Below are 25,685 nucleotides of genomic sequence, written 5' to 3'. Positions count from 1 at the left end.
ACCTTTTGAGCTTCATGCTTTGGTGACCTTTCTGTCCACCTGTCAGGACCATCATTCAGGGACACTGTACAATTTGCGACATTTTTATTAAGATTCTGTGATGTTCTTTAAAATAGTCTTAAAAATAGTCCCTTGTCTACCATTCAAGTTTGTAGCACTGTCTAATTCTTTTATGGCACACTGAAATGAGATGGCCCATCCCACTCACAGTTACTGAATAGTCGGGGGTTCACGAGGCAGTGTTCTTTTGACTATATGGGATGGGCAACGTGACTCAGAATGGGTGACATTTCTGGATCTAAAGGCTCCGTGTCACTGATTCCATGGGCGTGCTGCCCTTTGTTCTCAGTTGTCTGCTGTCCTGTGGTGGCTGCTGCTGGCTCTGGGTGTCCAGCCTCCCAATTCCAAGTCCAGCTAAAAGAGTTCTTTTTATCAGTACTACAGGAAAATCTTCCATGGTGAAGGATGGTTGGCATAGCTTGGCTTATGCCCTTCTTGGATGATTCGTGATGCCGAGGGAGACGGAGCGCATGCTTTGTTTAGACCTTGAAGATACTGCTGTTTCTGAGATCTGGCTTTTGCGTTTGGATGGAGAGTGACCGGAAACTGTGCAAAGTCCATGTACATAAAACCTCTGGAAATTACTGGACAGGCGACTTTCGTTTCCTCATCTCCGTGTCTTTGGGGGAATGTAGTGGTCAAGGTCCATTTATAAGACATATGGCCAAAGCTGATGGCATGGATGCTATGATGTGTAACTACTGCCCTCCAGGACCTCATTCTAAGAGAACACACATGTATTCAGATAACCTTAGCATGGAGTATGTAAGTATAATGGAATAATGTAGAGATGGGACTTATCTTCATTCAGTTCAGGGGACAGAGGACCCTGTTTTCTGAAAACAGAGGGAAGGCTTTGGGCTGTACACAGCCTTGAAGGGCAGGCAGGGTTTTGGTGGGTGTGGATATAGGATGGGGCAGCAGTTCCAGCCAATACTCGGGAATTTTTAAAAAGAGAAGGGAGCTGGTGGTAGTGGCACTTACCTATAACTCTGGGCACTCAGGAGGCCAAGTCGGGAGGATAAAAAGCTTGAGACCACACTGGAATATTTAGTGTGATGAGAAAAAGATTGTCTTGGCTTGTGTGGGAAGGAGGGGACAGTATAGCCATGTCAGTTTGAACAATGGCCATGTGGTAGCTTTGGGCAGCATAGAGGTGTGTTTGTGCTTATGTGTGTGCCTATGTGTGTATATGTGTGTGTGTCTGTGTATCTGTATATATGTGTGTGCTTATGTGTGTGTTTATGTCTATATGTATATGTATGTATGTGTGTATATATGTGTATGTGTGTGTTTTTTTAAAGATTTAATTATTTGTTATATATATATGTATATGTATATATACATATATATATATATATATGATGAGTACACTGTAGCTGTCTTCAGACACACCAGAAGAAGGCATCAGATCTCATTACGGATGGTTGTGAGCCACCATGTGGTTGCTGGGAATTGAATTCAGGACTTCTGGAAGAACAGTCAATGCTCTTAACCGCTGAGCCATCTCTCCAGCCCATGTGTGTTTGTTTGTGTGTATGTGTGTGTGAGGGCCCTCTGTGGTAGGGAGGCTGGCTGAGTTTCTAGAGCTCTGCCAATCTCTCAGAGTTTTTACTCAGCCCTTGAAGAGTAGCCCAGAATGCCTTCCAACATCTGGGTTTCTGAAGTGGTCCTGCAGAATTGGGATCCTTGAAAAGTGAACTACTGTGCTTTCTATCTTGGGCTAAGTCAGGCCCATGGTCAGCTCCATTTTCGTTTTCAGATTACTTAAAAACCCCAGATCTCCTCCAGACTAAGACTCTTTGCACTGTAGTGCCTTACCCTTGTGACCTGGGATGGAATAAGAGCCCAGAGGTCCATGCCCGTAGGTTGAGAAGAACAGAGCTGAGTGTACAGAAGAAAGCAGGAGTCTCCAATCCCCACCATCATTTCTGGATGGCTCTTTATGAAGAGATAGGTAGAAACCAAAAGGAGAGGATTTCTAGCTTTGTTTGGAAGAAGCCAGACTGCATGACACGGCAGCAAATCATCTCCCACTAACAGGCACAGTGAGAGACTGGGGGCCCGCCAAGTCTTCGTAGCACTGAGTGGGCTCACATTCCAGGTGAAGAAACACTTCAGTTTGATGGTTTTTTCCCACCAAGACATGGCTGTCCTGGAACTTACTCTGTTAGATCAGGCTGGCTTCAAACTTACAGAGATTTGCTTGCCTCTGCATCCCAAAGACTGGAATTAAAAGTGTGTGCAACCACCACCTGGCTGGTTTTAACTACAATGTTCAGGGCTTATTTATTTATTTACTCCTTGGCAACAGGGTCTGTGTTGTGTGGCACAGCCACTATTACTGAAAATGAGTATTCAGGCCTGGGCATGAGTGTTTATGTTCTCTGTACATTTAGGGAAGGAGTCGGAACTTTTAGAGGTGACGACAGTGGATGTTGCTGCTCCTTTTAATCAAAATAAGTAAATGATCAACTCCATTTAAAACTTCTGCAGCTCTATGGGAAATTGAAAAGGCAGAGCAGTCTGGTGGGGGAGGGGAGGAGAGCGAACAGGGACATGGGGTGGGTGGGGGTAGCAGCATCAGCATCATTTTCTTCTCAGTTTATCAGTATAGATGATAAACTCTTGCCTGAAGACAGACTAGGCTGAAGCATCTCGTTGGGGTGCACTCTGCAGCCCTCCCATAGCTCCCGGCCTGCCCCCTCCTTAACTGAGCTACAAGGAATCCTCCTCCTACAATAAGAATCCATGACGAGTCTGCACTTATCTAGAGCCCAGGTCCCCATGACTGGACTGCCTGGGCGTTGCCTAGGAGATAGGTTTGTGAAATCAGAGCTGACCTACTTTGTTGTCCCCGCCATTTTTTCACGGTCCAGCCTCGGGCTGCTTGCTTCAGGACTGGCAGACTCAATCTCTAGCTAACAAGCCTTAGGATTTTATTTAATTAATCACGTGGTCTAGACTAGCTTTCACCAGCTCTTTCTGCAGCCCAGGCGGGCTTTGAACCCGACCCTCCTGCCTCAGCCTCCCGCGTTCAGGGATCACAGGAGTGCACTAGGACAAGCTATGAATTTACAGGAGTCTGTGCTGCTGTTTGATTGGCGGGCTCCTCACCTGGGACATTAATCTTCCCTGACACATTTCCACCCCTTCCCGGGCAGGCAGTTTTCCTTCCTTGTGGCGTTTTGCTGGGTTTTCAATCCCCAGTCGGTCAGCAGAGTGTCTTACTCTTCCAGGGTGGCTTGGTGCAGAGCTCTTTCTGTTTCCTGGCTCTGCAGATGCGGCTTCTGGAATTTCTTGGCTTCCTGTCGCGCCAGCTCTTCCCTGCCTCTGGTTGAACACACTATTTCCGGGGGCAGTGCCCTGTGCTTTTGTAACCTTTTGGGTCGTCTGGCTTCAAGTTCCACAGGGGATCTTGCAGGTCGGCAGCGGAGCCCTGAAGCTAGAAAGTGCCTTAGTCATGTTTCCATTGTGGACTGCAGGGGACAAAGTTTTTAAAAATGGGCATTTGGAGGAACTTGCAAGGTTTCTCATGGCGTGTTCAAAGAACTACATTCCAGTATCCCACCTCCGGGTGCCAGCCCGCCTTTTAACGCTTTTCTCCTACCTAGCTGCTTTCTTTAGCTTTCTCTGTGCTTCACTCCGCCCGCCACCTCCTGGCCTTTGCATAAGCCGCTGCCTCCACAGACAGCCTCGCCCGTATCCTCCCCCACCCCCCCTCCGCCCTCTCCCCTCCTCGCCCCTCCCCCGTGTATGGCTGACACTGTTTCAGCCTATATCCATAGCACTCATGTGTACTCCAAAAGCATTCTAGATCCTTCTTTAACAGACTCAATCTCTCTTTTAAACCCCGACCCTGCCGTTTTTCTATTCTTATATTTTCTTCATTCTAAGAGCCATCATTTTTTTTTTTTGGTTACAATTATATCGAGAAATAGACCCCCCCATTTTAAGTGAACCATTTTGAGGCTTTTAATATTACCACAGAGTTGTAAAATCATCCCCACAATCAATTCTAGAATATTTGTATTGCCCTTCAAGGCAGCCTGGTACTGGTTAGCTCCTATACACTGATCTCCGATCTTCCCAGACGAATATCCATTAAACAAACTACTCTCTGTAGATGCATGCATTTAGAATTCTTCATGTAAGTGGAATCTTGGGGGGCTGGAGAAATGTCTTAGTGCTTAAGAGCACCAGCTGCTCTTCCAGAGGTCCTGAGTTCAATTCTCTGCAACCACCCTGAGCCACCCTTAATGAGATCTGACGCCCTCTTCTGGTGTGTCTGAAGACAGCTACAGTGTAATTACGTATAATAATAAATAAATCTGTGGGCTGGAGCAAGCAGGGACTGAGAGAGTTTGGCAGGAGCGAGCAGAGGTCCTAAATACAATTCCCAACAACCACATGGTGGCTCACAACCATCTGTAATGGGATCTGGTTCCCTCCTCTGATGTGCGTGAAAATGGAACAGTTGTATAATAAAATAAATAAGTAGATTTTTTTTCAATATATAAGTCTTTTATTCTCCCAAAAGAACCCAAATTGTTCTTGTGATCAGGATCTTGTTTCTGGAGCCAGGAACTGAGGCCTCCTCACTCGTCAGCCTGCTGCACAGTTCCCTTCTCAGACACATAGATGCCGTCCAAAAACTTCCTGATATCCTTGTTTTTAACTGTTGTGGCTTGCTGAATCAGGGCAGCTGAATTTGAAGCAAGTTCAATATCATTTCCTTCAAGGATTAACTCATCCTTCTGGGCTTGAGAGACAGAACAAGCAACACCTGTCCTCATCCAAACCCTGTGGATGTAGTTTTTCACCCAAGAAATTTCGGATTTCAACCAAAGAGCCATTCTCCTGGATGACGACGTTGATGGGGAAGTGAGCATACACAAACCACATTTTGTATCGGAAGCCCAGTGTGACACCTTTGATCATGTTCTGAACATGACTGCAGATGTTCCTGACGGTGGCCAGTTCCTTTCTGTTACCCCACCATTTGTCAACCCAGAGCCTTTTCTTTTTCTTCCCAAGAAGACTCAGCTCCACGTTGATGTGATTGAAGTCCCTCCGCAGAGTCCCCCTGGGGCCCTTCACAATGACTGTGCGCCCCTTCAGAGTGATTTCGACATTCTCTGGAATGTCCACAGTCTGATTGCTGCGAATGGTCTTCATCCTCACAGTAGATGGGGCAAAAAGAGCAAGTAGATCTTTTTTAAAAAATGATAAAATAAGTGGAATCATGTATGTATGACAAGTAGAGGCTGTGTTCTTTCACTTAGCACAAATGTTTTCAAGGTATCGTATACTTGTGTTGTAACATGTAGTTAGCAGGAGTCCATTCAAGAGCACCATTAAAAACATTTTAGCATCTGGGTTGTAAAGATGTATCTTCAAGTCATTGCCTTCCCGTAAATGGTGTCAGAAGCTGAGCCGTACAGATTAAGCAGTAACGCCCCATTCTTTCCTTCAGTTGGCCCCTTGCAGCCTGTGAGCTTGAACACACGTAGGACTTAGAAGACAGGAGCCTGAATGTGAAGCCCTGTGTCTGACCTCTCCTTTATCAGGGCCTACAGCTTTGTAAGCATAACGAAAAGCCAACCTCATGAGGGTCTGGACTCCCTTTATTCTCCTTAGCCCTTATCTTAGCTCTTATGGAATCCTTTCCACTGAGCTAACAATAGCTACCCAACAAATATTTACGTCAAGGTTCCCTCTTTGTCTCATAAGCGCTCACAGTGGGGGCTGGAGAGAGGGCGCTGTGATTAAGAGCACTGGCTGCTCTTCCAGAGGTCCTGAGTTCAATTCCCAGCAACCAAGTGGTGGCTCACAACCATCTGTAATGGGATCTGACACCCTCTTCTGGTGTGTCATCGAAAGGTCACAGTAAAGACAAGGCATTGAAGGGTAATTATTCCAGATGACCTGGCAGTATCATTTCTGAGGATGTTACCTCCAAAGAACTGAAAGATTGACACTCATATTTGTGAACTGATTTTCATAACAAAATTGTTCATAGTAGCAAAAAGTGGAAAACAACGCAAATGCTTGAAGAAGGGTGTTGGGCAAAGTGTATGATGCACATGCAATAGAATATTATTCAGCCTTCAGAAGGAGTGGCATTCTGACTCATGCTACAGTACAGAAGAAGCTTTGCTGTACAGTCTCTCCTCTGGGCCACAAGGCTGCCACCTTCAGGAGGTTGCTCTGTTCCCAAAAGATCATCCCAGCTGGGCTTGTTGCTGGAGAGAATCACGGGACTCTCACCTGAGTATCCAGTCATCTCTCCCAATCAGTCATATGTAATTCTTCCCTAATTGCACATGGCCCTGTGGTCTCAAGGAGTGGGTAGGTAGAGTATATAGGTAAGGAAGGAGTAGGGGAAGGTGCTCCAACCTCAGCCTTGGGGACATCATCATCGCTGTTGGGTGGCTTCTCTAATGTCACCCACACTCCCATCCAGGACCCCCCACCCATGCTCTGTAAATAACCCTAATAAACTCATTGCTTCCTCGGGGTGACGTTGGGTGGAACTGAACTTTGTCCTTGGGATCCTATGTGGAAGGTAGGTAGATAGATAGATGTTGCCTAGTCTCCCTCTCCCCCAAAAGGGTGAAAATTCTCACATCAAACTTGAAGACCCTTTATAAGGTGGTTCAAGTGGCCAAATGCTCAAAAGCATTGGAAGGGTGTCTTCGAGAGGCCACCTGAAGGGAACTGGATGGAGTTAGTGTTTAAGTACACAGTTTCAGCCTACAAGGTTAGAAGGTTCTAGAGATAAGAGGTGCTGATACCGATGTGTAACAAGGTGAATACGTCTGATGCCACCAAGCTGTGCAGTCATCTCTTTGTGCAAAGTGTCGGGGCTGGGATTTCCAATATATTTCAGTAGGTAGAATACCTGCTTAGCATGCACAAAGCTCTACATTTGATCCTCAGCACCAACTAAAACTGGGCATGGTTTCACACCTCTAATCCTGGCACTAGGTAGGTGCAGACAGAAGGATCAGAGATTCAAGGTAAATTCAAGGCCAGCCTGGGCTACATAAGACCCTGACTTTAAAGGAAAAAAAGTGAATATTTTCCTGTAATACTTAGACTAACCCTACACTCCTAGACTTATGCTATTTTCCTGCCTCAGCCTCCTGAGTAACTGGGACTGAACCACAGAAACATTCAACTTGCCAAGATATATAGTACAATTAAAAACGGTTAACATGACAAATTAGAGATACAAATCTCTCTCTCTCTCTCTCTCTCTCTCTCTCTCTCACACACACACACACACACACACACACAGAGAGAGAGAGAGAGAGAGAGAGAGAGAGAGAGAGAGAGAGATTGACTGTAGAGACAAAGGTAGCCAAGAGGCTCTTAGAGTAGAGGCACCTTCTTGGGACTTTTGTGTCTGCTCCTGTTCGGTGGCTGGTATAGCCTTTGCATCCCTCCTGGTCCTTATCAGGTCTCCCTCTGTATCCTCCCTTCTGTATCCTCTTATACTGGGCTGTGTAAGATCCTGGAGGCAGGGGAGATGTGGTGTGGTGGCTTGTTGCTGAGGGCTGTAAGCTAGGCAGGCTGCCAAGGTCTGGGCAGGACAAAGTGTAGGCAGTCGAGGGCTCTGGAATAGGGGCCTGGAGAATCCATAACTGTCTAGGTGACAGAGATGAAGAGAGATGGTGAGACTTGAGAACACTTTAGGCTGCATACCGTGGAACCCAGTGACCCCCGGGAGCACCATGAGTTTGCTGCACCCACGGAGGCCCCAGGTTTCTGGATTGGAGGACTAGCTGCATGGGAGGAGACGTGGGCCGGGGGAGGATGAATGTGCTTGCAGGGAGATGATGAATTCCACTTCTTATTTTCAGATCTGCTGAGTCGAAGGGACTTGCCATATAGCTAAGCAGCCAGCTACTCGAAGGAAAATATCAGCTTCAGTTTTATTCAAAGCCTCCGAAGGAGTCACTAGGAAAGCAGACTGACATTTTTTTTCCTCCCTCTCTCTCAAAAGACTTGTTCTTCAGCCTTCCAAAGAGTGTATAGGACCAGATGTGCCACTTGCGTAATGCTGGCGGCTCTCTGTGCGCGGCCCACTTCCTGTTTATTTTCATCAAGGGACCCACGCTCTGCTCCTTCCTCTCGGTTCTTATTTGGGAATTCACTGATTGGGACCCAGAACCACTTACTTGGTCTCCCTGGTAGGAAGCCAAGCTGTCATCTTCGAGGCTTAAAGTAAAGAATAATATACTTGATTTGTAGAGCAGAGGTTCTCAGCTTGTGGGTTGTGTCCACTTTGGGGGTAGACGGACTCTTTCGCAGTAGTTGCATATTCCACGTATTGGATATTTATAATCCAATTCACAACAGTAGCAAAATTACAGTTATGAAGTAGCAAATAAAATAATTTTGTGATCAGGGATCACCTCAACATGAGGAACTGTACTAAGGGTCCCAGCATTAAAAGGGATAAGAACCATTGTTGTGGAGAGTTATAAAATACACCCCAGCCTTCCTGTGGCTGGGATGGCCGCTTGGTTTTGAAGCTTTGACTTACCTTCAGAAGGCTTGTCACAGAAGAAATACATCATTGATTTGCTCTGTTTTTAGATGGCTTGGTTCGCTCCCATTCTAAATCTACTCTCTCCGCTGCTGCATTTTTAAGACGTTACTTGGCAGGGTCTGGTTTAGCTTTATCAGCTGGTCTGCCTCTCTATCCCAGCTCCCTGAGGCTGGAGGACATACCCCTACGGCCTTCCTCCTTCTGCCTGAACTGGGGCAGTCTCTCTCCACAGGCCGCTGTTTTCCTTCCTCTTGGGAAATGCAGTGGACAGGAGACTGGAGGGTTAGGACTTTGGAATTTGGTGGCAACCCATTGCTTCTCAGGTCTGTGACAACAGAACCTTAATGGTTGTTTGCTTGTTGTGCGCTGTTGTAATAGATCATGTTTTTCTACATTTGTTCCCATCTTCTCCCGGGACTTAGTTTCTTCATCTGTGAAATGGGGACAGTGTAATACTCCATGTGTCTTTCCCACTTCACACACTCCTAAAGATCCTGACCGACACACAGATAGTCCCTGGGAAGCCTTATTAAGATGGGTGTGATTAAAGTGATATGCCTATTTTTTGAATCTGTTCCATATCTATGGCTTTTCTTAGAGAGTACTTACCAATCCCTATTTTGACAATCTGGGAGAATAATAATTATAATAACGCTATCATTTTTTCAAGTTCAAAACAAGAATTTATTCTTTATTTTTTTTCCTTAAAAAAATGTACCAGGTACAATTTTCCCATTCTTTTTGTTTGTTTGTTTTGTTTTTCAAGTTTCAGCAAATGCTTGTTCCCCTGAGCCAAGCCCCAAGTGTTAATTGCTGAGGCTGGGTCAGAGTCTTAAGTGGGGGCTGGAGTAAGTGGGAACCATATGACTGGATGAGGGGCACTCTTCATTCCAGCTGAGGTAGGTGGGTCAGAGTCTGGTCAGGTGAGAGGAGGTTCCCCAGTCCTTAGGCCTGACTTTGTTCTGGACACCTTCCTCAGTCAGGACAACAAAGCAAGGAGACACAGGCAGGAGGAGAGGGACAACTGAGTCTGAGCCCTAGGTCAGAGATGGTTAAACCCCTGTGTTACACATACATGCACATTCTGTCTCTCTCTCCCTCTCCCTCTCCGTCTCTCTCTCTCTCTCTCTCTCTCTCTCTCTCTCTCTCACACACACACACACACACACACACACACACACACACCCTACACAAACCCAAGTTTGTATGCACACACACAGTTGTACACACACACACACACACACACACACACACACACACACACACTGGCTTTCAAAGATGGGTTAAAGGTCAGGGAAGGGAAAAGGAATAGAGAAAACAGAAGGAAGCTGAGTCTTTGGCTAAGTGACTCAGTTCCTCTGGAATAAAACCTCTGCCCTTAGCCAGAGGAGAGCAGCTCTCCCCGTGCCCGACATTAGCTTCTTCAAGTCCTGAGGTTGGAGCAATATCTGAGAGTGGGGTGATGCCAATTATCAGGTTTGGGAGGTCACCAAGGCAATCCAATTTGAATAAATTATAAATTAAAAATAAATAAAATAATAAGTGGCCCCTACCCAGGTCAGGGAGGCAACGCTGGCATTACTTGCCTGGGAACTTGGGACAATCTCAGGGTGGCCTGGGAAACCCAAGGGAGGGGCCAGGCACATGGAGTACCCAGAGCAGACAGGGAATGGAAGGACTAACGCTATCATTTATTAAGACTTACTAGGGTACATAAGGAGTGCATTAGCAGTCTCATTCGGACAAGGCATGGTGCCCCGTGCCTGTAACATCAGCCAGCCTTCTGAAGATTGAAGAGGGGTGGGGGTGGGGGATCTGAACTGAGGGTCAACTTGAGTTCTATAACCTACTCTACTTTTGTTATAATTAACGACAGAGTGCTTCCTAAACAAGCACAAAGCCCCAGGGTAGCTCCCCAGTACCTCAAAAAGGGGGGGAAGTCCCCATTTGAGAAGTGGAAATAAATATTTTTCAGATGAGTTACTAGCCCATGAGGGGTGGAAATAGACAACTTTAATCCGCACAGTGCAGAAGGAAAGAGACAGAAACAGGCTTGAGGTGTGGCTCACTATCTCCTAGCATTTCTTTCTTTCCTGATCCACCTGCCTCTGCCTCCCAAGTGCTAGGATTAAAGGCATGGACCTCCAGCCAACACTGTCATCTCATCCTTGCTGCCCCTCCCATGTCAACATGCCCACTCTTTCCCCTCCTGCCCCTTCCCACCCCCTCTGCAAAAGCATGTTTATTTACAGGCTTCAAAAGTGTCTGAAAAACTACCAAGGAAATAAGGGGAAAGCCTCAGGCCATTCACTCCTGTGGGAAAAGGAAGTGAGGGACAGAAAGGGGCATCAGGATTAACTGGTCAGAGCAACTCTGGACTGTGTGGTTTACTCCAGGCATCCCAGAGGAGGTGACACATCCTGTAGTCTGCTTCCTGCAGAGGAGCGACTCTCCTACGTGACAGTGATGTCTTCCACTTTAAGTCTTGCTTGGCTTGGGGGTTGGAGAGAGAGAGCTGCAGGGAGAGGGGGCCCCAACAGGAAATGGGGAGGGGAGAGGAGGAGGACTCTGGAAGAAAAGCATCTGGAATTCATCTCTTGGGGATAAGCCTAGCAGGCCCAGGCTCTGGGAACTCGGCTGGCCTCTGCTGCACAGCCTTCTAGTCTTGCTTCCTAGTGTGTAACCAACCACATGAGACAGCCTGCACAGCAGGCATTGGAGATATCCAGCAGAGATGGAGAGACTCTCCTTGGGAGATGAGGGCTGCTTCCAAGACTTAAAGGGCTGCGCAAGTTGCACAGGCTGTTGCAAGGTATGCAAGCTGGAAGAACAAAACCATCCCTGAGTAAACAGGCTGACTGGAGGGCAGTGTGGCCTGCACATGTGTGGGCCCTTAGTGCTCAAGGGATGGTATGAACACAGGAGCTGACGGAAGGAGGCTTTTCCAAATCCATTTGCACTGGGCTCTGCTTTCCAGAGGAGCCCTGGGGAGGAACATGAGATAGCCCCAGAGCAACATCTTAAGAAGGTCTTTAAAGTACTCCAGGCTTGTTTTAGATTTGGGGGAAAAAAACAGTTCTGGAATCATCTTGGACTGTCCATGAAGTCCGGAGAAGCTGTTTTGGAAATGTAATCCAGTCATGTCATTTCCCTGCTTGGAAAACACCAGAAACTCCTGCTGAAAGAGTTGTTCTCACCGGCCTTCCTGACAGGCGCCTTCCTGACAGGCTCCCAGCGGAAGGCTCCAGCCCTGTTAGCCACTTGGTCCTCCAAGCTTCAGGTTCAGGCCCTTTGAACCTGCTATTGTTTTTGCATAGAAGAGTGGTGTTTCCAGTGCCTGGATGAAGTGTGTGAGCCATCTATGTACAATGGGATAAGACTCGGCCATAAAAATAATAGGATCTTGTCATTTCCATCAGCATAGGTTGAGAAGTTATGATAAGTGGAATCAGCCAGACACCGACGGGCAAGGGTTGCCTGATGATGACACTCATCTGTAGACTATAAAAACTCTGACCTTGTTGCAGTTCAGAACAGTATAGTGATCCTCAGGGGCTAGCGTCAAACTGGGGAGGGTAAAGCATGTATCGATGGGTGTAGCCTTCAAGCAGATGGGAGAATCCGTTCTGGAAACTATAAGCAGGTGTCAAGATCTGTGGCCTACAAGTAGGTACACATCAGTTAGGAACAAAATTGAGGGTTGGACGTGCTGCTGAGTGGAGAGCATGCTTAGCACACGCAGTCTGTGGGTTCAACCTCCAGTACCTCATTAACAAACCAACTCACGTCAGCAAACGGAGTCGCTGGCCCCAGGGGGTGGTTGTACTGTTAAACTCCAGACTCTGGCTTGGTTTTGAGCGCTGAGGTAATTCAGTGGGACCTGGCTGTAGCTGGGATCTTGGAGGCTGTCATGCAATGATGGGCTCTTTAGGAGTCAAGGCCTCATGGGAAGGCATGGAGGTATGTCCCGCCACCTCCTGTCTCTTTCTTTGCTTCCTGGCTGCTAAGATGTGAGCTGCATCCCCCACAGGCCTACACCAAGATGCTCTGTCTTACAACAGGCAACAGGCCAACCGACTGTGTACTAGAATTCCCAAATTGTAAACCCAAATGAGCTTTTCTTTCCTGCTGTTTCCCTTGTGTTTTTAGGGACTGAGTCTGTTTGTTTGTTTGTTTGTTTGTTTTGTTTTTGTTATTGTTTTTTTAAACCTGATTGGCCTGGAGTATTTTGTCACAGTGAAGGGAAATTGCCAAACACAACTTCTCTTAAAAATTGTATCTCGGGGGCTAAAAAGTTGGCTCAATGCTTAAGAGCACTGGCTGAAGGCTGGAGAGATGGCTCAGTGGTTAAGAGCACTGACTGTTCTTCTGAAGGTTCTGAGTTCAAATCCCAGCAACCACATGGTGGCTCATAACCATCAGTAATGACATCTGACGCCCTCTACTGGTGTGTCTGAAGACAGGTACAGTGTACTTACATATAAATAATAAATAAATCTTAAAATAAATAAATAAATAAATAAATAAAAGCACTGGCTGCTCTTCCAGAGGTCCCAAGTTCAATTCCTAGTAACCACATAGTGGCTCACAATCATCTGTAATGGTATCCGATGCCCTCTTCTGGTGTGTCTGGAGACAGCTACAGTGTACTCATATACATAAAATAAATAAATAATTTTTAAAAATTGTATCCCAGACATCATAGAACACAGAATGAGTTATGTAGTGAGGATAGCTGTCGCTTTATGTGTTCTGAGTGATATAAAGTTAATTTTTTCAGTTTTGACAGCCACTGGAGTTGACAGATGTCAGCCCATTCCCCCATAGCCACTTCCTACTAATGAGAAGCTGCTTTTGACTGAAGCTCAGAGGTGTAATTAAGGTGTAATCATCAGAGGTGGATGATAAAAGTGAATTGTGCCTGGCCTCAGAGATTGTTAACCAGCTCAGCAAATGTTGAGGGTAGCAGTACCAGGACGCAGAAGAGTAGGAGGTTAGGATTTGTGAAATGACCCTTGGTTTCCCATTCGCTTGCCTGCTCTTCCTGTGTGACTTGGCACCTTTTCCTGTGGCAGGGTAGAATCTATTTTTCCATCTCAGAGATCTAAACCAGTTTTGTGACTTGCTTTGGTTTTTGTTTTAGAGCCTTTAAAATATGTGTGTGTGTGTGTGTGTGTGTGTGTATGTGTGTGTGTGTTTGGTTTTTGTTTTATCGTTGTCTTGTTTTTAGACAGAGTCTTACTATTTGGTCCAGGCTGGCCTTGAACCCACTATGTAGTAGTAAGGCTGTCCTTAGATTTCCAGTCCTCTTGCCTTAGCCTCAGGGCTGGGACTATGGCTGTGTGTGACCATATCCAGCCCTTGTGACTTGCTGTGACTGATGATGTGAGCAGAAGATGTGACACAGACCTCAAAAGCGCCTGACACACATCCCTGCTTGCTTGCTCTTTTTCTTGGGAAGCCTTGACCTTGTTCACTGAGCTTGAACAACTCTGCTGACAAGGAGGGAAGCCTTGCCCTGAGGTCTCACTGCCTAGCTGACAGCCAGCAGAACCAGCAGCAATGTGGGTGAGGCCCTCAACTGGTCTGCCAGCTGTGATGGAGCCTCAGTGAGATCAAGGACAAACTCAGAAAAGCTAAGCCATTTGACCTGCAAACTTCTGAGCAGCAAGCATGACTGTCAGTCACGGAGGAACATGGGAATAGGAACTGAAGTTAGAGAGGACCTCGGTGGGAGTGGCGGTGAAATGAGGTGGACAAGGGGGTGGAGGTGCTCACTCTCTTTCCTCCTTGGAAATGTCAGTGTCAAGCTAGGTTCCTGGTCCTCTATTCCTGCATTTCGAGATAATACGAGTTCAGCTGACTGTAAGTAATTTGTTGGGTAAGAAGACCGACCCATTAGACTACAAGATAAGGCTCAGCAGTTGGTTATTAGCTTACAGCCTGCATGCCACCTGCTTTCATGTTATTACTAGAACAGGGTCCATGGTTCAGAGTTCTATAGTGGGCTGGAGAAATGGCTCAGCGGTTAAAAGCACTGACTGCTCTTCCAGAGGTCCTGAGTTCAACTCCCAGCAACCACATGGTGGCTCACAACCATCTGAAATGGGATCCAATGCCCTCTTCTGGTGCGTCTGAAGACAGCTACAGTGTACTTATATATGTAAAATAAATACATCTTTTTTTCTTTTAAAGAGTTCTATAGCAAGAGGCTGGAGAGATGTCTCTGCAGATAGGAGGAGCGCTTGCTCTTCTTGCAGGGGACTTGGCTTCGGTTCACAGTACCAATATGGTGGTTCAAGCTACCTCTAACCTTCAGTTCCAGAGGACCTGATGTCCTCTTCTGGACTGCACAGACACCAGGTGCATATGGGGTACACATTCATACAGGCAGGCAAGCACTCACACACATAAAATAAAAGGTAAAATAAATCTTTTTTTTAAAGTTTTATGACAAATGCAACAAATGCTATTATTTAGCCCACACAAAATATTTATTCATTTTACCCCAGAGATTACAAAAGCTAAGTTTTCCATTTCCCAGACTCCTTTGCAGCTAACAATGGCCATTTGGCTCACCACATGTGATATCCATGGTAGTCTGCTGCAATGTTGCTGGAGGAAAATGCTTTTCTAAGGAAAGCAACTGTTTACTACTGTGTTCTCTCCTTTCCTTCCTACTCTGAATTCAGTCCCAGCAGCCATTTTTTAATAATGAGGCAGAGCCCCCTCTCCCCCCCCAAAAAAAAACCTCAGAGACCCTAGCTTTGATAACTTGGCAGGATGGGTATGTGTATCACAGTGTCACACTGTTCATATAGAAATGGCTGAAGCCAACTTCAGAGTCAGTAGGGCTGAGGAAGGCACAGGGTGTGCACACCAGAAAGTGTGATGGAAGTGTGATTCATTTGGGCCATTAATGTGACAGTCTACATTTCATTCCCAATGGCTGAAACTTGTTGTAGTCTCATAAGAATAAGTTGTTTGTCATCTGACAAAAGAATTCTGTTGAATTTGCAAGCCTATGAACTCTAACATATGAATGGTGCCTTCTTAGATGTGATATGTGTTGCATGTAGTTTTTGCTCTACCTGCCTTTGCTCTACAAAGTGGCCGAGCTACCAGCCCCCTCTCAGCTTCCCTTGAATCTGCAGATAAAAGACACACATGCACAGTTGTTCAATTTCAACTTGCCTTCTTGGCACAATTGCTGGGTGCTACTATCTCCCAAGCATGCCCTTATCAATTTCTGTCTTTCTTTTCTTTTTTTTTTTAATATTTATTTGTTTATTTATTATGTATATAGCAGTCTCCTGCATGTATGCCTGAAGACCAGAAGAGGGCACCAGATCTCACTAAAGATGGTTATGTGCCACCATGTAGTTGCTGGAAATTGAACTCAGGACCTCTGGAAGAACAGCCAGTGCTATTAACCTCTGAGCCATCTCTCTAGACCCCTTTTCAGTTTCTTATCTCAGTCTCTTCCACCTGCCCTAAACTTCAGTTTCTAAACTCTGTCCACCCACCTGTAGGAGTGGCCTGTGTGGTGACTCCATTTTGAGATCTTACATGGTTGCACAGTTCTCCTCTCACCAACGCATGATGAACAACATTATTCTGCTCCCTTGTGTCTGCCTCTCTCCTCCCCAGGACCCAGAAGTCCTGCCTGCACCTTTTACACAGCAATTGGCCCAAGGCTTTCTTTACTGCCAGATCAAGAACCAATTGGGGAACAGGACCTTAGCATCAGACCCGCCCCCTAGAGCTCAGTGCATGATCTGTATACCTGTATGAGGGTAAGTCTTTGTAGCCCACATCCGTTGCATGTTGAGGAGGATTCATGTTTTCCGCGTGTTGATGATACTTCACATCTCATACTACACCTGGCATTCTATAAAATCATGCCTTTTGGCCCTTTATGTAAATCTAATGTAAGGGAAATAAGAACCATCATGTGACCTGCCCAAAGTTAGTATAAAGCAGAGTTGAGATGAGAACTCAGGTCTGTTTTCCTCTAAAATACATGCTAAGCATGACAGAGATTTCTGAATCATCTGTATAGCAATCATATAGAGAACCCACTGAACACAGACACCTGGCACCAGCTCAGACTCACTGACCCAAAGGTGAAGTTATACTTAGCTCTTGGCAGACTGTTTCCGTCTGTCTGCTCCAGCTCCTATACAAGGTATCCCGGACTGGGGCACTTTATAAACAACAGACACTGACTGCTTATAGTTCTGGGGAGACTGGGAAGTCTATGGTCAAATGCCAGCTGATTTTGGTATCTGATGGGGTTCACTCTGAGGGTGGAACCTCACTCGCCAAAAGACCTCACTTCCTGACACCATCACATTCAGACCACAACATACAGCTTATAAGTTCCCTCCTTATCACCTTGCTCTTCCCAGTGTTCCTGCCCCCAGAAATGTACATACCACATACATACCTGGACACACAGATTTACATACAGGGATTTGAGCTTATGAATTCCTTTTTGACATAGTTCTCCCTCCTCCCACTCCACAGTCTAGTGAAGTTCCTCTTACTCTCCTGGGATCCATTGGAGTTGTGTCCTCTGAGAGCCTGCCTTGCTGTCTTTCCCCTGGGCTAGACGCCACTTTTCTGAGCCTCTCTTGGTTGTGTCAGTGTTAATGTTAACTCTAAACCTAACAGGAAGTCCATAGCTCTTTTTCGATTTCTATGGCTTCAGTGAGGCATTGATAGATAGTCTCAACTACAAATGGTCTCTTTTTCCTGGTGATGTCAATGGATTAAAAAAAAAAATGGGTGCCAAAAAAAAGTAATTTAGTGGCTATATGGGTCTCATTTGACTTAAAAAAAAAGACGGTCAAACATGCACACAAAGCGAGACTTTTTTTAAAAAGAAAACAGGAAATAGAAGGGGTAAGTGGTTGCTTTTTTCAAATTATACAGAAAAATTTAGAACATTTTATTCTCTATCCTACTATTAAAGTAAATATAGGTTCAAGAATGGTTTATTTGTGTTTCATGTTTTAATCATAGAAATGCTAACAAACCCAGCAGTAGAAGATGGTGCCCATCACCCCTCCTGAGTAGTCACCAACGGTCCACTTGTTGTTTTCAAAGGATACAAATACTACAGCACTTTTATGAACTTAAAAATTTGTCAAGCGGGGCATGGTGGCACATGCCTTTAATCCCAGCACTCGGGAGGCAGAGGCAGGCAGATTTCTGAGTTCGAGGCCAGCCTGGTCTACAAAGTGAGTTCCAGGACAGCCAGGGCGATACAGAGAAGCGCTGTCTCGAAAAACCAAAAAAAAAAAAAAATTGTCAAACATTGTTGTGGGGGTTGGAAAATCCAGTCATGGGGACTGGAGAGGTGGCTCAGCGGTTAAGAGCACCAGCTGCTCTTCCAGAGGTCCTGAGTTCAATTCCCAGCAACCACATGGTGGCTCACAACCATCTGTAATGGGACCTGGTGTTTCTGAAGACAATTCCATTGTACTTGTATACATTAAATAAATAAAAATAAATAAATAAATCTTTAAACAAATTGAGTGCCCCAAGGCAAGGTCCAGCCTGAAAACCAATCATGGCCGTCAAAGGGAAACAAGCCCACTTCCTCATCTGGGACCTAGCAAAGGCTGTGGTCCATGTCCTCTTTGAGAACTTGGGGGTCTCAGCTAGGGGTGGTAGAGTTTTCCTGAGGTCCCAGCACTTGAAAGGCTAAAGTAGGAAGACAGAGGTTTACTACTAACCTGGGGTATGTAGTGAGACCTTCTCTCAAGACACGGACAGGGAATGGACGTCCGTGAGCTCATTTTGTGAGCATAGGAAGGAGCTGACACCGGCTGCCCATCATCCTGCCTCACTGCTCAGTGTTGCAAGCATCTGGTTGAGGGCCAGGTAAGAAACAAGATATAGTCGTGGGGTTCTTCATGAGGGCAGTGGACAGACAGACGAGGATCGCAGTTAGACTTTAGATGGCATCTCTGGCCAACAGTCCAGTTCCGTTGCTAGTATGTGTTGAGAATGAATTTGCCTGATGTAAACTTTTCATTGTGGTACAATCTGTGTGACTTTGGGGGCATGCTGTTTTTCTTGTCTCTGTAACAAAACGCCATGCAGGAGCAACTTAAAGGAGGGAGACTTCGGGTTCACAGTTTGAAAGAGTGGTTTGAAGTCCGTGGTGGTGGGGAAAGCCATGGGGTGGAGGAAGAAGTGGCTGGGCAGTCCAGGAAGCAAGAAGAGCTGGACATATCACCCACAGGAGCCAGCCCCTCTCAATCCACTTCCTGTAGCCATGTCCTACCTCCTAAAGGTTCCACAACCTCCCAACCCAGCGCCATGAGCTAGAAAGCAAGCATTCAAACATATGACCCTGTGGGGGCTTTCGGCCTTTCAATCATAACAGGGCATTTTTCAACTTTTAAAAATGATTAATATGTATCTGTGTGTTGTGTATTTGTGGGCGGGGTTTCATGCATATGTGCATGTGTACTTGTGTTCGGGAGCCCTCCTCACGAATAACATCGGTGTCCTTTGAGACAGGGTACCTCCTTGGCTGGGAGCTCATCAGTTAAGCTGGACTGGATGACCAGAGAGCCCTGGGGATGCTTCTGCTCTGTCTCCTCAGCACTGGGACTCCGAAGGCTTTTAAAATGTAGGTTCTGAGGCTTTAACTAGGGACCTTGTGTTTGTAAGGCAAGCACTTTACTGACTGAGATATCCACATTTTTTCAACTTAAATTAAAAAAAAAAAAAAATCCATTTCAGAAACTTGGCAGAGGGCAGTGACCTGAAATGATCTGGCCTTGGAACGCCTCTGTGGGGGTGGGCTCCACACAAGGCTTCTCTCCCAACTCTCCTTAGTAAGACAGTTACAGGAGCAGCTCCGTGTGGGGCCCAGGGAAGCAGTGTCGGGATTAGACTGGGAAGACATGGGGTTAGATGGTTGGAGAGGCAGCGAGAGAACCGAACCAGAAAAATATTAAAGCGGACATGCGTAGACACACCTGAGGCACGGCCCAGGAGAATGGGAGGAGGCACACTCTCTTAGGGCCACAGAAGGAAATCTGGACTCTGATTTAAATAACTCACTTTGGAGGCTGGGGGGGGGGGGGGAGGAGGGTGGTGGTCAGAAAATCAAGGCACAAAGTCAGGTTCTTGGCGGTAAAAATTTAAAGCTGCCAAGCAGATTCCAAGATGGCTTCCGCATCTTAGAAGCACAGCAGGACCAGTGAGGGGGGGAGGGATAACAGATGTCGGGTCTCTTCGAGGAAATACTGGAAACGCAATGTAAATCTGCCCCATTCCTTCCCCCAGCTCCTGTAGGCAGCTCCCATCCGGAAGCCCTGGTAAACCCCAGAGCCGGCTTCCCACTACCTGGCTGCTCTGCCTCATCACAACTCGACCAAGAGGAATCCAGCGTTTCCTACTAGGTTCACTGACCCAAGAAGCAGGCCAAGAAGAACTGCTGACTGAATTCCCCCTCCCTCCCAAGGAGCCCAGTGCACTGCAGAGTTGCAGGATCCTCGGGAGAGAGAGAGAGCGCGGCCTTTGTGCAAAGTGCAGGTTCTGCGGGATGCTTTGAAATGACTCTCCAGACAGCCTGGCCTTCTCCAGGACCGATGGAGACTCAGTAAAAGGCCTGAGGCTGTTGAGTAACAGCCCTGAAAGGTCAGCCGCAGGGAGGCTGGGGAGCCAGATGAGCGCATCCCTTCAGCAGGTTAAATGACCAGCACCACTGTGACCCAAAGGGGGCTTCACAGCTGACTACTAGAGAGCTACACAAAATGGCAATCACGATGATTTCCTCTGAATCTGAAGCAAGCCAGAGGGCGTGCAGGAGATGCGAGGGTGGGGTGGGGGGTGGGGGGTGGGGGGAGGGGAAGGCGGAGGGCTGTTGGAGTGTGACCACAAGCAACCACAGCACATCAGAAATGCATTTCACAGAAATCTAAAAAGAAAGTGATTTTGTCACAGATTGTAGATGTTATTATGATGTAATTATGAACGGTCTTTCTAAACTATTTTTGACTTGCACGACCTAATTGCTCTGCTTGATTTTGGCTTCCTAGAAATCTTTTTAACACACACACACACACACACACACACACACACACACACACATGTGTTCCGCATGTAAGGAGGGAGCAGAACGATGGGCCAGAGTCTGAGTTTATGAAGCAAGCTGAATTCTTTTGATGTTTTATGCCTGAAGGAATCCACATGTAAATGTGGACCCAGCATGGACTTGTAAGGTTTTATGGAGTTCCGACGGCAGGAAACACTGACATTTAGCGGCTTGGGAGGGGTGATGTCCTTAGCCAACCAACTTTTTTATTTTTTATTTTTAGTATTTTGAGACAGGGTTTCTCTGTGGAGCCCTGCCAAGCCTCGAACTCAGAGACATGCTTGCCTTCGCCTCCCGATTGCTGGGGTTAAAGCTGTGCGCCACCACATCCAGCTTATTTTTAATTTTTAAAAATGTGTTTCTAAGGCAGGTCTTTCTTGCTATATAGCCTTGGCTGGCCTGGTTCTCACTTTGTAGCCCAGGCTGGCCACAACTCTGTGGCAATCCTTTTGTCTCAGCATCCTGAAACTTGAGATTACCATCATCCATCACCACACCCAACTTCTGCCAATTTAAAATTTATTCATTATTTATTTATTTGCCTGTATGTGTATGTGCCACAGCTCATGTGTGGAGGTCAAACGACAGAAGACCTTGCAGGGTCAGTTCTCACCCTCCGCCGGAATCGAACTGAAGTTGAAAGGCTTGTTGGCAAGTGCCTTCACCCACTGAGCCATCCCACCAGCCCCTTGCCAGTTGTCCTTAGAGCGTTTAGGTTCCAGTCATGGTAGAGAGGTGGGAAGCAGAAGGCACGAAGGGGGGTGGGATGTAAGAAACATCTTAGGGCTTAGTTAGTAATCCCCCTGCTTCCTGTACCCATGGCTGCTCCTTGCCAGGACTATTTTTGTCTCTGTTCTCCTTATGTCCTCTTTCAACTTTGCTCAGATTATAGGCAGGCGGTGAGGCGTGAGGGCGAAGTCTCTAAACCGGGGCTCTGTTATGCACCGGAATCTCCGGTAGTTTTCCATAAACCTCGCTGTCCGTGGTATAAGTAGACTTGGTTCTCTCAGCTGCCAGGCCACTTCCGCTCCCTTTTTATAGGACTGGGCTCGAGAGAAACCGAGGGAAGGCTCAAAAGAGCAACAAAATTGAGGTCTTGGGTTGTCTGTTTGCTCTTTGCGCCCTCGGCTCCTGTGAGTGAGCTAACAGGTAGGAGCCGGGTTCAAAACCTGCTAGGATTGGCTGTAGGCTGTGGGAGGGGACCTGAGGCAGACTGAACAATGGAAGCTTGGGGTAGGCGTCTAGAGTAGACCACCACCATAGTTTGTCAATGCCACCGACATTGGTCCCTTGTGTTGTCTTCAAGGATTTAGTTAGAGGGCCCTGGTCTGTGCCATCCGGCAGGCAGGAATCAATAGGTAAATGTGCTGATTAGTTTTTGTCAACTTGACACAAACTGGAGTCACCTTGTAGCGGTTTGAATAAGAATGGCTCCCAAAGGCTCATAACATATTTGAATGCCTGGTCACCGGGGAGTGGCAATGCGTGAAAGGATTTGGAGGTGTGGCCTTGTTGAAGGTAGTGGGTCGCTGGGGGTAGGCTTTGAGATTTCACAAAGCCCATTCCAAGTCTAGAGCCTCTCTCTCTCTTCCTGGTGCCTGTGGATCCAGATGAGAATTCTGAGCTACTTCTCCAATGTCAAGACTGCCTGCATTCTGACATGATGAAAATGGGCTAAACCTCTAAATGTGTAAGCAATTCTCAATTAAATGGTTTTGTTTGTTTGTTTGTCTGTTTGTTTATGAGTTGCCATGGTCGGGAAAGCGGGAATTGCCTCCATCAGATTGACCTGTAAGCAAGGCTGTGGTGCATTTTCTTAATTGACCGTCAAGGTGGGAGGGCCCAAGCCAGTGTGGGCAGGCCAGGCAGGCAGGTGATCCTGGGTTGGATAAGAAAGCAGGCCAAGAAGCCACGGAGAGCAAGTCAGTTAGTCAGCAGTTCACTTTGCTTTCCCAATTTCTGCTTCAGTCCCCGACTCCAGGATCCTGCTGAAAGTTCCTGCATCGGCTCTCTTCGATGATGGACCGTGACCCGTGAGCCACATAAACCATTCCTACCCCAAGTTGCTTTTGATCAGTGCGTATCACAGCAACAAAGAAGCAAAGTTGGTCAGTGACACACTCAGAGTTGGCCTTTGTGCCCCAAGAACATATGGCTTTGGGAAGGGAGTTAGCTAGTGGTGGCTACTAACCTAGCCTGCTTTAGACAGTCCTGAGGGTCGTCAGAGTGCAGATGAGGTTTAGTGTGGCAATATACTCTCATGTTTATCATTGCTGTTTGGGGATGTTCTAGGCACCAGGAGGGCAGAGGTAATTGTGTATTGCTCATGGCTCAATTACACCCACCTGGAATAATTTCCCACCTGGAAAGAGTAAGACTGTGGTAGCCCCACTGACTAGATGCTTCCCATAGATACAGACCTGCTCTCTTTGCTTAGGGTAGGTCACATCTTGATAAACTCACTGGAAGCTGAAAATATTACAGGTAGAAATGCGTTGTATATATTCACAGGCTGGGCACAGTGGTCCTTTCCTGGATTTCACGGCTACTTGGAAAGCTGAGATGGACAGATTTTGAGCCCAGGAGTTCGGGGCATGTGGACAACACAATAAGGAAATACATTTGCTACACTTAACCTGCTAAATGTAGTTTAGTATCACAGGGCATTGCAGAGTGCTGACTGTTTCCTTGTGTTTCTGTATTATAGCTGCCTTGGAAAGCCCAGCCCAGGGAAAGGCCAAAGTCAAAGTGTGTGTTCTACTGAGTGCACATTGCACCACCATGAAGTCAGGAAGTCTATTGCTTAATAGACCAGTCAGGGACCATCTATTGTTTAATATATAAAATCACCTGCTCTTCAACATAAGTCTATGAATATTGTGCCCATTTCATAGATGGTCTGACTAAGACACAGGATTCTGGTAACTTTGGGTTTGAGTGGGCTGTCTAGTTACAAACCTATGTTGTAAATAGAGGAGTCATTTTGGAATGGGGGTGAAATGGAATGATGCAAAGGAGATGGGGTCTAAGGACTTCAGAATTTGGGGAGCATTTCCCTTGGGACTTGTGGAATTGTTAGGAACCTTGTGTGGAGCCTGGGGTGTCTTTGCTTTTATTTGCAGGTAGTTGACAGCAGGACACCCTCAAAGTTCGGCTGTGTTTTGGTCACCATGGTTCAATACTATGCAATAGCCAGAGTTTCAGTTTTGGTTGCATCAATCTTCTCTACTGTCTTCAGGATGCAGAGGCTGTGTGTGGACACAAAGGGGCCACTTTGTTCTGGTATCTTTGTTCAGAATCAGATTTGGGTTGGGGGCAGAGACAGGAGTGCACACTTGAGCAATCAGGCACAAAACAGAGTTGATTAGGCACAGCTTGCCCAAGTGTGATCAACTACTGGAGTTTCAACATGACTCAGAATTAAAGGAATGACTCTCTAAGGATGGAATTTAAAGCTTGCAAGATGGGTCAGTGGGTAAAAGGACTTGCAGCTAAGCCCGACCACAGGAGTGTGATTCCCCAGGACCTGGAGTAGGAGAGAGCTCACTCCTGCAAGCTGCTCCCTCTTGACTTCAGCACTCTCACACATGTGAGAGTATATATGCATGAGGAAACACACATTAAATAAATTTATAAGATAGGTGATTGATAGCTTGATGTGTGTGTGTGTGTGTGTGTGTGTGTGTGTGTGTGTGTGTGTGTGTGTGAGAGAGAGAGAGAGAGAGAGAGAGAGAGTTTGAATATGCTTGGCCAGGGAGTGGCACTATTTGGAGGTGTGGCCTTGTTGGAATAGGTGTGTCACTGTGAGCATGGGCTTTAAGCCCCTCTCCTAGGTGCCTGAAAGTCAGTCTTCCACTAGCAGCCTTCAGATGAAGATGTAGAACTCTCAGCTCCTCCTGCACCATGTCTGCCTGGATGCTGCCATGCTCCTGCCTTGATGATAATGGACTGAACCTCTGAACCTGTAAGCCAGCCCCAATTAAATGTTGTCCTTTATAAGAGTTGCCTTGGTTATGGTGTCTCTTCACAGCAGTAAAACCCTAACTAATAGAGATATAGAGACAGAGATAGAGATAGAACTGGGGGCTGGAGAGATGGCTTACCAGTAAAGAGCACTTGCTGCTCTTGCAAAGGATCTGGGTTTGGTTCCAGCACCCATGTGGCAGCTGGCAACTGTCCCTAACAACAGATGATCTGGCGCCCTCTTCTGGCCTTTGAGAGAATTGGGCTTGCACAGAGTGCACATGCACACAAGTAGGCAAAACATTCATGCACATAAAATAAATCTTTAAAAAAAAGAAGAAAAGGTAGACTTCAACTTGGAGGTCAAGCAGGAGGGAGAGAGAGAATGTCCTCCCCTGCCACGTTGTCATTGTCCTCTGAGGTCAGCTGTTACATATTCCCAGTGTTTGTTTTTTCCACTTTCTGTACAGATGTGGAGGCCGTTCCCCTCTCACCGAGGTTCCCACAACATACTAGGAAGCATATAACATATCACAGACATGCCAGAAGTAACCGAATATTGTATGACAACACATGGACTCAGTGTCTAGTCTCTTCAGCATTTCATTGTCTTGTTTTAGCATTAATACAGCGGGGATGGAGAGCCCTCTACTCCACCCAACCATCAGTTGTTTTCAATTATGGATGCACTTTCAAGAAATAGAGGTTATTTCCTTAATTCCTCAGCAGCCTGCCATTAGGAAAAACAGAGTTCAGTGTTTGGTTAGGGTTAAGCTTTTGTTCTGCTTTCACGTGGCATTTAGATGCAGTGAGAAACACATCTCTTGAGTGTATGCTCTCAATTTTCCCAAAAACATTTCTAATGAAAAAAGATTCAAATGTACATGAAGCTGGAAGAAGTTTTACAACAGCTGTATTAGTCATAATATAGATTTACTCTACACATTTTATTATATTTGCTATAATACCCATCCATACTTC

At 46.4% G+C, this 25,685-nt stretch overlaps 1 long non-coding RNA gene and 1 pseudogene across 3 annotated transcripts, besides 1 other annotated feature; one reads left to right on the top strand and one right to left on the bottom strand.

Moving 5' to 3' along the window:
• Gm36764 lies at nt 1-20,436 on the top strand. 3 transcript variants are annotated; one of them, XR_880434.2, is made up of 3 exons: nt 1-825; nt 19,157-19,268; nt 19,931-20,436. It is a non-coding gene; the product is annotated as a predicted gene, 36764 (long non-coding RNA). The 3 variants fall into 3 exon arrangements; XR_880433.1 differs by lacking the exon at nt 1-825 and adding an exon at nt 16,017-16,416; XR_001784890.1 differs by lacking the exon at nt 1-825 and adding an exon at nt 18,159-18,511.
• Gm6450 (predicted gene 6450) lies at nt 4,563-5,277 on the bottom strand (annotated as a pseudogene).
• Nucleotides 10,774-11,801: an enhancer, noted in NCBI's record as "VISTA enhancer mm397". NCBI's record gives its function as "enhancer in: limb[12/13] | blood vessels[12/13]" and the evidence as "EXISTENCE:transgenic organism evidence [ECO:0001131][PMID:17130149]".
• Nucleotides 20,437-25,685: the final 5,249 nt, after the last annotated feature.

This window comes from Mus musculus, chromosome 5 (assembly GCF_000001635.26).
Source record: "Mus musculus strain C57BL/6J chromosome 5, GRCm38.p6 C57BL/6J".
NCBI lineage: Eukaryota > Metazoa > Chordata > Mammalia > Rodentia > Muridae > Mus > Mus musculus.
Note: the sequence above shows the minus strand (reverse complement) of the source record. Positions and strands in the feature narration are given on the sequence as shown.